This window comes from Lepidothrix coronata, unplaced genomic scaffold, assembly GCF_001604755.1.
Source record: "Lepidothrix coronata isolate B3197 unplaced genomic scaffold, Lepidothrix_coronata-1.0 Scaffold21, whole genome shotgun sequence".
NCBI lineage: Eukaryota > Metazoa > Chordata > Aves > Passeriformes > Pipridae > Lepidothrix > Lepidothrix coronata.
The window spans coordinates 3,543,768-3,553,511 of NW_016690201.1; positions in this window are offsets into that span (position 1 = coordinate 3,543,768).

The following is a 9,744-nucleotide window of genomic DNA, read 5'->3' on the forward strand; positions in this document are numbered from 1 at the left end:
TTTCCCTGTAAAGACTATACCATCTGGCTGTATGCACATCAGAAACCACAAGATTATAACACCATCATCTATACTAAGTATTGCCTGGCTCTTGCCTGGCTCTGCTTTGATGCTTTTGCCCCTAATAGGGCAGCTCGCAAAACAAAGTAATGGGCAAGGCGGGTAAAGATACCGAAGCTGGGTCTGTTGTGAAACTGTAATCCCAGCAATTTAACTTCTTTACAAACGTTGTTGCATTGAAGATTGTCAAAATCCATTGCAGGAGGACCATCATTTAGTAGGGGCATTCTGACTAATAGGCAGTCAGTCATCACCACCACTCATCATCACTTGAGTGATGACTGTGTCACTTAACTACACCTGGGACTAAAACTGAACACAGCTTTTCTCAGCTGGAGTGGGAGAAGACTCATAATGCAGCAGAACTTTATCTACATGGAACAGATTTTGCCAGACATTCCTTCTCCCACAGTTGCAAAGCCAGTTGCCTAGAAATGACATGAAATGAAATAATGGAACACTTTTCCTTAAAATTGCAATATTCAGCCAGAACTGGCTATAGAATTCATCACCTACCTGTCTCTTGAACATATGCCTGCTCCAAAACTACATGGATTAAAGAACAGAAACTCCCTTTACTCAAATATGCAACTTGATATGAACTCCATTCCAAGAGTGAATTACCACATCTGCTAATCTCTCCACCTCATGCAGCAGCTCTGTCCCGGAGAGTTTCTCTCCACAGGGCTGGACGTTCCAGGCATGACATCACTGGAAATGGTGCCAGGTTAAATTACACATGGGCAGATGAATAACACAGGATTCAGCAGATTTTTGACATGAACAAAGTCTTTGTTTTTTGCATCCATGGTTTTAAAGCTGCATTTTCAACTACATTTGCAAGCAGTTGTTATCTCATGCAAGGAATCTTCCACTTAGAGAAGGAAAAGATAGGAAACCAAGAGCTCCCAGGGAGAACTGTCTATTTCATATCAGAGTTGCATCCATCCCTAAGACTGTATGCAAACACAGCCCCTAAAGTGTTCACCACATGCCTTTTTTCAGGAGAATGTGTCCTTTTTTTCCTTTGACATAGGAGTCTCCTTTGCTCACCTGTAAGCAACAGTATCAAGAATGTCATTATAAAGCATTTCATGGCAATCTGTTTTCATAAGGCAGCTGAGTTTTCAATCAGATTTTCAGCAAAGTTTGGACTTTCAATGACACCTTGGACTTCCTTCTTAGGTTGTGTTTAGAGAGGGAGAGGTGAAGGATTCTTGTTGTGATAAAGTGCCTGAAAGAATGACTTCCAAAATTACAAGCATCTTCACATGGAGATTCATCTTCTATGAACTTTTAAAATGTTGAAACACCTGGTCAGTCTCTCCTAAAAGCACCAGCCAGCACACAGGCATAACCAAACCTCCACTCAGCTGCTCCTCACGTTGGAAGATTAGGGCTGGTGCTAAATTGGAGAAGATGAACATTTCTAGGGAGAGAAAAGAATATGATCCTAGTTGGTGCTTTGGCAAGGCAATGTGTGTCAGGAAAACACTTTGAGTCGCCCTCACCTCTGCCCTGCAGAAGTGCTCAAATGGGATCTAATGACATTTGGCCTTAAGCTTTGTAAGGGAATAGTTAAACAACTAGAGAGAAGCAGTTGGAAATCCAGCCAACATCAGATCCCAGTAGGAAAACAATTGTGAAGCTACCACATTATCCTTGTATAGTGCAGTTGATGAGAAGCTTGGGACTCAGAGCTGTTCTTTCTTCCACAAAAAAAAAGAATCAGTTTTGCACTGTTAGCTTTCTTAGCAGTACAGTGAAGCAAAATAGAAGAGAAAGATTACTAATTATGCTGTGTCAAGCAAGTTCTGTCAATTAATAGCTCCACTGGAATGGCAGGTCAAAGCAAAATATTGTAGATTCATGTTGCATATACTCTGTTGGTGGCCCTTACTGTTACAAGAAACATAAACATTTACAGAACAGCTGAGCATTTTGACAAATATAAGTTAACTCTTCAGAAGGGATAAAATGTTATGTGCTGATCATAAATAACAACTCTGCACAATGAAGTTGAGCCTTCAGAGACGAAAGGCAGCAAACAGAACTCTATTGGATAAAACATAATTGCCCTCATCTCTGTGCAAGGACATCAGTACAACAGTAATTCTCATGACAGGGAAATTAATTCAATTTTGCCCATGAAACTGGTGAAATATAACACTGGAAATCTTGTTCCTGATGACCTTGGAGAAGAGGATAGGGAAAAAACTAACCTAGCCTCCTATAGCTCCCATGGCCCAAGACACCAAATACCAAGCATATAGTTGGCAAACAAACTTTTATAGCAAGTTTTGCGACCAGCCTTGAGAATGTTGTCTGATAGGCCTTACAAACCAACATTCGTGCTTCAGAAGTAGTCGCATCTGAATACTTCACGGTGCTCTTATTCATTCCAAGACACTATACTACAGGAAAGCTGAGCTGAGACATTTCTATTGCTTAAAATGAATATGTAAAACTAAAAATGTTACAGTAAAAACAAAAACAAATACAAAACAACCACCAAACAAACAAAAACTCAATCAAACAAAATCCCCCCACCTACCTCAAGATCTAATAGCAAGTGCTTTTTTTTTTTTTTTGCACGCTCACTGCCCCAAAACTGACTTTCTTTGGATTTCTCTAAGTGCAGTTGCCACTGTGGGGATGCAAATAAGTAAAGGGATCCAGAATACTAAAAAATTTAAGCTACAATTTTTTAAGTCCGCATTAAAAGCAACTGATTATAGCTTTCCTCTCCTTTTCAGCCCAGAGTTAATTTAGTAATAACAAATAAGGGTGAACCTAGTGCAAGCTAAGTAACTGAAATGCTGTTTCCTTACCTAATGTTTACTTTACTTTCCTATCCCCATCCAGATTCAGATTTCTAAATAAGTTTTAAAAATAAATGGGAACATCTTGGTGGTTTGGCAATAGGCAGAAAGATGGTGAAGATTGCTTTACTCCAGTAGTGGGGATATTACCGTTTTACTCTATGGTAAGTCCTTTTGTTTAGAAAGAAGCAACTATAAGAATTCCCACAGGTACTGGTGAAACAAAGCAAAGGTTTCCAAACATCAATCCAGATGTAGTTTGCACACCTTTAAGGATAATTCGTACTCTGAAATCCATGAAAAAGTAAAGAATCATAGTTAAAAATTGATGGCAAGAATACAGTGTGGTCTACAAGAAATGCTAAGATTTAGCAGGAGTCTGTTGAGCCAACAAAAAGCTTTAAAAACTCCAAAGTAAAGTGCCCTTCAGGAAACTCTTGACAACACTTCCCAGGGCAGTGTCCAAGGTAAATCTTCACTAAGAAAGGCAGATTTCTGTCTGTTTCTGTTTGCTTCTCTGGTTTAAGGTCAGCTTAAGCTTAAATGTATAGCAGCAGATCTAGAATAGTCAAGGGGTTTGTCTTTCTCCTGTCTGAAGCTTATTGCAGAACTTATCCCACTGCCAAATGCAAATCTATCTAACCAGATCTGCAGTATTTTCTCAGTATAGCTACAGAGCCATGGAACGCTCCTGAAAGCTTTCCTAGTTTTTTCTCACATTCACATTTTCATGACTGGACATCTCTTTGAATTTTCAACTCTCACTCTCTCTTAAGCTGCTTTTTTAAAGTGATAAATCTATTAGTCCAGGAGGATTTTTCTTACTTGTCAAAAGCAGTTCAGTTGTCAACTCCAGAATACCTTTTCTATCTCTAGAATAGGCCTTGAATGGTATTATAGCCTGTCATTTTCCCTCTTGTTTGTTGATGGCCTCTTTTCCTTATGCCAAGAGAATTAAGGGCAAAAGCTTCTAGTTGACTCAAATTATTATTTATATGTTATAAATCAGATCAATTGCAAATTTCCTCTTCTTAATATGTACTGCCCAACAAAATTCTTCACATTTCTAAAAAAACCACATTTTCTATCACACTTCACTTAGCTGTCAGTTATCCAGGTAAAGTAAATAATAAAGTTTACGTACATATGAGAATAGTTTTGCAAAGTTAGCCAGGAGTCATACCTTATTTCTGTTCTTCCTATAAAAGAAGAACAATAAAGTCAGTAGAGTCAAGTCTGAGGTCCATGGAATGATACATCTAAGTGGGAAGTTTTAAGTGCTATTGGGATATGAGCAAACAGCTGCTGTTTCAGTTCTTGGAGTGAACCATGGGACAGGATGCCACAAGTCACATTTATGAGTATGAATATTCTGACAAGGTTTTCTCTTCTTAATTTATCACATTGGTCCTGTTCAGTTCTATGTAACTTAACCATGCCATTACCTCTTTGGCTTTGTGAGTCAATCCCTTAGTTTTCTTCTTTTTTTTTTTTTTTCTCCTCAGAAATCTCTTTACTTGCCTCCTCGAAGAAATAAATATTCCAGAAATTACCCCGTGTTTTCAGGAGAGGCTTTCAGTAGATTTGAACTGTTATAGGTCTATAAAATTCTATAACAATTTCCTCTGGTTGAACATCAGTACTCGAATATGGCAACACTACTTATTAAAGAAAGTTAATGACATCAATGATTTTGTTGCAAGAGTAGTCAAGTCTTGTTAGGCCTTTTTAGTTGCTATTTTACTTTGTTTACTAATGAGAAATTTGCTTTTTTATGTCTGAAGACTTTCAGCATCCAGTTTTCTGTTCCCATTCTGTTGTGTGTGTTTCAGATTATGTTAATACACAGCACTCTCTTACTTTAGCTGAATATAAAATTGAATCACCCTGGCTGGGAAATAGGGGGTTTAATTAAAGGAAAAATATTTTGCAAGTTAAAACAAGCTTTGTGAATCCTAAAGATGTTCCAGAGTTTCACAAGCCTTAAACCACATTGGATTTGTCTTGCCTTTGATCCTGAACCTTTTAAAAGATATATTACAGATATTTTGATGTCTTTGAAGACAGAAGGCCAGGCACTGCTTAACCCATGTGGAAGAATGAAAGAAAGAAGCTCCTGTGTTGTGTTGTCTTTCTTTAGTTGAAGCATCACATCTTGGTTTTTAAGTGCCAAAGTCTGCAGAGTCCAGGCATGGCCGTGCCAGTTTCCATGGGGGCTGTGAGATGGTGAGGCTGGGGAGGCCCTGGCACAGGTCGCCCAGAGAAGCTGTGGATTCCCCATCCCTGGGAGTGTTCAAGGCCATATTAAATGAGACATTGAGTGACCTGGGCTTGTGGAAGGTCCTGGCACATAGCAGGGGGTCAGAATTAAATGATCTTTAAGGTCCCTTCCAACATCAACTATTCCATGATTCTGTGATTCTATGAGGCAGAGTTCTGCAGCAGCAAAATGCTGCATCCCAAGTCACCAGGCTTTCCTGCCTCACAGCTCTAGGTCTTCCAGTAGGAAGTTCATCCAGTACCCAGCTATTCTTGAAGCTGTCAGAACACACAGTAAGTACATTTGATGGCCAAATCTTATATATTATAGAAGGAAAAGGTGGATTGTGAGGTATGTAACTAAAAACTAACTTAAAATGAAAACTATTAGTGCAATCCCATGCTATTGTTTTGCTTCTGTCTGCCAGGTTAAAGTTTCCTTTCCAATTTAGTGAGCACTTTTGCAGACTGGCTTCACCCTGGATGCAAATAATGGATCCCCTTCTAAACACAGCTCAGCAGTACTGCTTGCTTTCCTCACTGCTGCTTATAGCTTGTAGGTCTGCCAAATCCAGAGGAGCAATAGAATTATGCACTAGGAAGCTGAGGCCTACCAAAACCAATTTTAATTCATATTTTTATAATCCACTCCAAATATTTTATAACTTGCTTCAATAGCCTGATGTGAACACTCAGGGGGCCAAGTTACACATCAAAGAATCCAACAGGTTTCACAGTAAGTTCTTTTTAAAGAACAGACAGTTGCTACGATTACAATAGAGGAGATGTTTTGAGGTAAGTATACATCACTAACAAGCCTTCCACGACATAAATCAAATTGACTTACATGTATATCTGATTTTTATTTTATCTATACATATTGGCTCTCCAGGGTATCACTGGTAGCCCAAAAGGCTTATGTCAGTAGAACGCCACAGTATATAAACAACACAAAGGTGAGTCCCCACGAACTTAGTACAGTCTCTATTATCACCTTAACACCAGGTTTCTTTTAGGTAAAATTTCTTCATACTTAGTTTAAAGTTCAGATCTACTAACAAAGCATGTATAGTCTTAAATCTCATTAAGAAACATATTGATACAAGCTTTACCTAAAATGAATCACTCCAATGATGTGACCTATTGTTGGTTAATACTTAGCAAGCATATCTAGAATGAAAAAATCAGGGAATATAAGGATGGTAAAATAATGTCCAAATAAGTGTGAAGTAAAATATAGGATCTGGTGCTGAGGGCCCACATATGGTCTTCTTTTTAAACAAACAAAAACCTCAATGAGGTATGACTCTGTTACGTCAGAAAAGGGCACTGCTCTCAAAAATCAGACTTCCTGCATACTTGTTCACCACCAAATTAATTTTCTCAAATAGAGAAAATTACTCTGATTTTTGGTCAGTATAGGAGTATTATTAGGAAGCATTCTACTTTTTTTCATTTCTAGCAAAGTATGGTGCAAGGATAATGCATTAAATCGCAGTTCCTCACCTGCTTTGTCCTATTATTTTCATAAATAGAGCTAGAATGGAAAGATATCATTCAAAATTACACTACAAAAGATGTGAGATCATGTTTCCAACTGTTTCAGTGTCACATTAGTTGCTGGGGTGTTTCAGATGACAGCAGATTTTCATTTTCCCTCGTTTTTATGTTTCCTTCAATGGTCTGGCAATACCTGCAAAAGTGTCCTGCATTATTAAACGCTGACCTTCTTACAGCATGTGAGGGCTTGAGTTTTCTTTCTAAAAATTCTGAAAATCATTAGAATTTTAAATTTTTACTTTCTCAACGTTATTTTTGTGTCTTATCTGTAGCTACAATTTTTACCAATGATAACAGAGCAGTGCTTGCTTGTAGCGGTTGGAGCCAAAGGAGTTTTGACTGACAGAGCTCATCAAACCCAAGAATGTTTGACAAATGTTTACTCTTAGGAAGTCTCACATGAAAAACAACCTCACTGACTCAGGTGGGCTGCCCCTGGAGCTGCACCTGGTGGTATATAAGGTTTATGTCCTTTGGCTTTAATACTCTAAGAAGCTCAGCATAGAGGAAAATATGTTCCCACAAAAAAAAAAGGTCCCTCCAGAGTCTCTAAGGTTGTTTGATGTGCATAAGAAGGCTGACACTTCCCCTGAGCTGACCATAATTTCCTTAAGTAACTTTTCTTGTGTTAAGCCCCACCTCAGAAGATTATTGTGAAATTAGGTATGATTTGCCTCTATTTCTCTGGGAAGTGACTAGTGGGTCTCAGTGCCTTTGATGGTGTCAGCAGTGTCCAATAGGTAGCCAACCACCAGAAATCCCTCTGAGCATCAGTGGTATTTGCACCGTCTCTCTCCCACTGCCTTAAAAAGCAAATTCCCTCCACATCAAAAGTGTCTCTGTTGAGCAATTGCTGTGTGTCAGCACTCTTCAGCCCGAAGCTGTCTGCCGGTTTATGAAACATGGGAAACACAAGATGTCATAAAAAGAAAACAGTGTCTGTTTTCAGTCTGTTGATTTAGGAGGAAAAGCAGAAAAATAAAACAAACATGCCCTAAAAAAACTGAAGAGTGTAATCAGACTAACTGAAGAAGGAACAACTACATGTTTAGGTATGTGGTTCCTCTGAAACCTTTGCCTTGTTCACGTGACTTATTCTATCAGATCAGCAAGATAGATAACAAAGTCACAGCTATTAACAAGTGAAGAAAACACTTTTATAACTGAATTGAGTTAATGGACCTGAGATACCCCCAAATAATTTGAGTTATGTACATGTAAACCCTTAAATTTAGGGGGAAATGCAATGATGAATGAGTCCCATTTGTTCTAATCACTGTGAAAGATCCCCTTGCATTTCTCAGTTTCCTGCAATTATGCAGCCTGTGATCTTCTTTCCATATTTTCTACCAAATCCTCCATGATAATTAAGCACGTGACTGCAATACTTCCTATCTTCCTCTACTATCTCAAAAAGGCATAACATATTTCTCATTTTAAGAGTTTACTCTGCTTATAGAGACAATGATTAATGAAAGGTTGGTATGAGTTTGACCAAGTAGCTTAATTTAGCTGGACTCCAATACAAGACTTTCTAAGTAACTTCTTGGAAGTTGCCAGTTGTCACATGGATCATGACAGAAGTGTTGACTTCAGAATTAAAAAAACATGCTGTGCTTTGTATATTGCTTCTCTTTATTGTGATAAACAAAATACTAAGAATGTTTTGAGTGGTTTAGAACACTGAGGTCATTAGCCAAAGTGGAGCAATAATTTTCTTGACTAGCAAAGGCAAACAGATGCAAGTTATTAAATGTTACTTGTCATAAATTTGAACCCTGCACATCTACACAGAAAAGCAAGAGAAAAGCCAGGAACATGATGAACCAACCTAAGAACACTAAAATCATGTCAGTAAATTACTTGGTTTTCATTTTTCAGGCTCTCAGGACTTCAAAGTTTGGAATGCACCAAACCAAAAAGTGGAGTGCAGTATGTCTGTGCATGTAACACAATCAAAGGAGGAAACTAAACAAATTTTGAACAAAAGACATTAAAGGATTTTCTTAGAAACTGGGTTTTCCCTTCTTATGTATGAGTTTCCTTGTATTAGTAAGGAATGTTTATATCCTTTTTACATGCACATATAGATTTTGAATATCCAATAGAAAGCAAATATAAACATTTTATGCAGCATTATCTGTATTTAAGTAATAAAAGAATATTGTAAATATGGGGATTGCGGAGAGGGGGACAAGACACTGAATAATTTCAGGAATACCCTTTAGCAGAACTTTATTGTTCAGTCATACTCTTCTATTTCTCAAAATAGAAGGTTGACCTTCTCAAGGTTGGACTCTAATCTCGGAGGTCTTTTCCAACCTTAATAATTTGATGATTGTGTGATTCTACTAATCTATGATTCTAAAACCTAAAAGACTAAAGATAGGGGACAAAATTTGTGCAGAGTAATTTTAAGAATATGACTAAATTTGTGATGAAACCCACAAAGACAGTCATTCACTCACTTCCTGTGTCTTAGTGGGAAGGTAGACAGAACAGGAATACCAGAAACGAGAAACCTATGGCTCAAGATAAAGACAGTTTAATAAGTGGAGAAAAAACTGAATAGGTTACCAAAACAAATAGAAAGTTTTTACTGATTCACATTCTGACAGGCAGCTGTTTGGCCACTTCCCAGAAAGCAACACCTCAGCACATATAAAGGTTACTCGGGAAGACAAACACAAATACCACGAACATCTCTGCTTCCTCCTCCTTCCCTTCAGGTTTTATTTCTGTGCATGATATCAGCTGGCATGGAACATCTCTTTGGTCAGGCTGGCTGCCCTGCCTGTGACTTTTCCCATCCCCAGCCTCCAGACCACTGACTGCAGGAGCAGGGTGGGAAAGAGAGAAAACCTTAATACTGTGCAAGAATTGCTTGGTTACAGCACTGCTCTGGCCACAAATCCAAACCAAAGCACCATGCAGGCTGTTATGAAGAAAGTAAAATTCAGCACAGCCTGACCCAGCTCAAGTTTTACCCTACTCTGTGTGTTACCACCAACAGTGACAATGTGCTGTCACCAACAGTGACAGC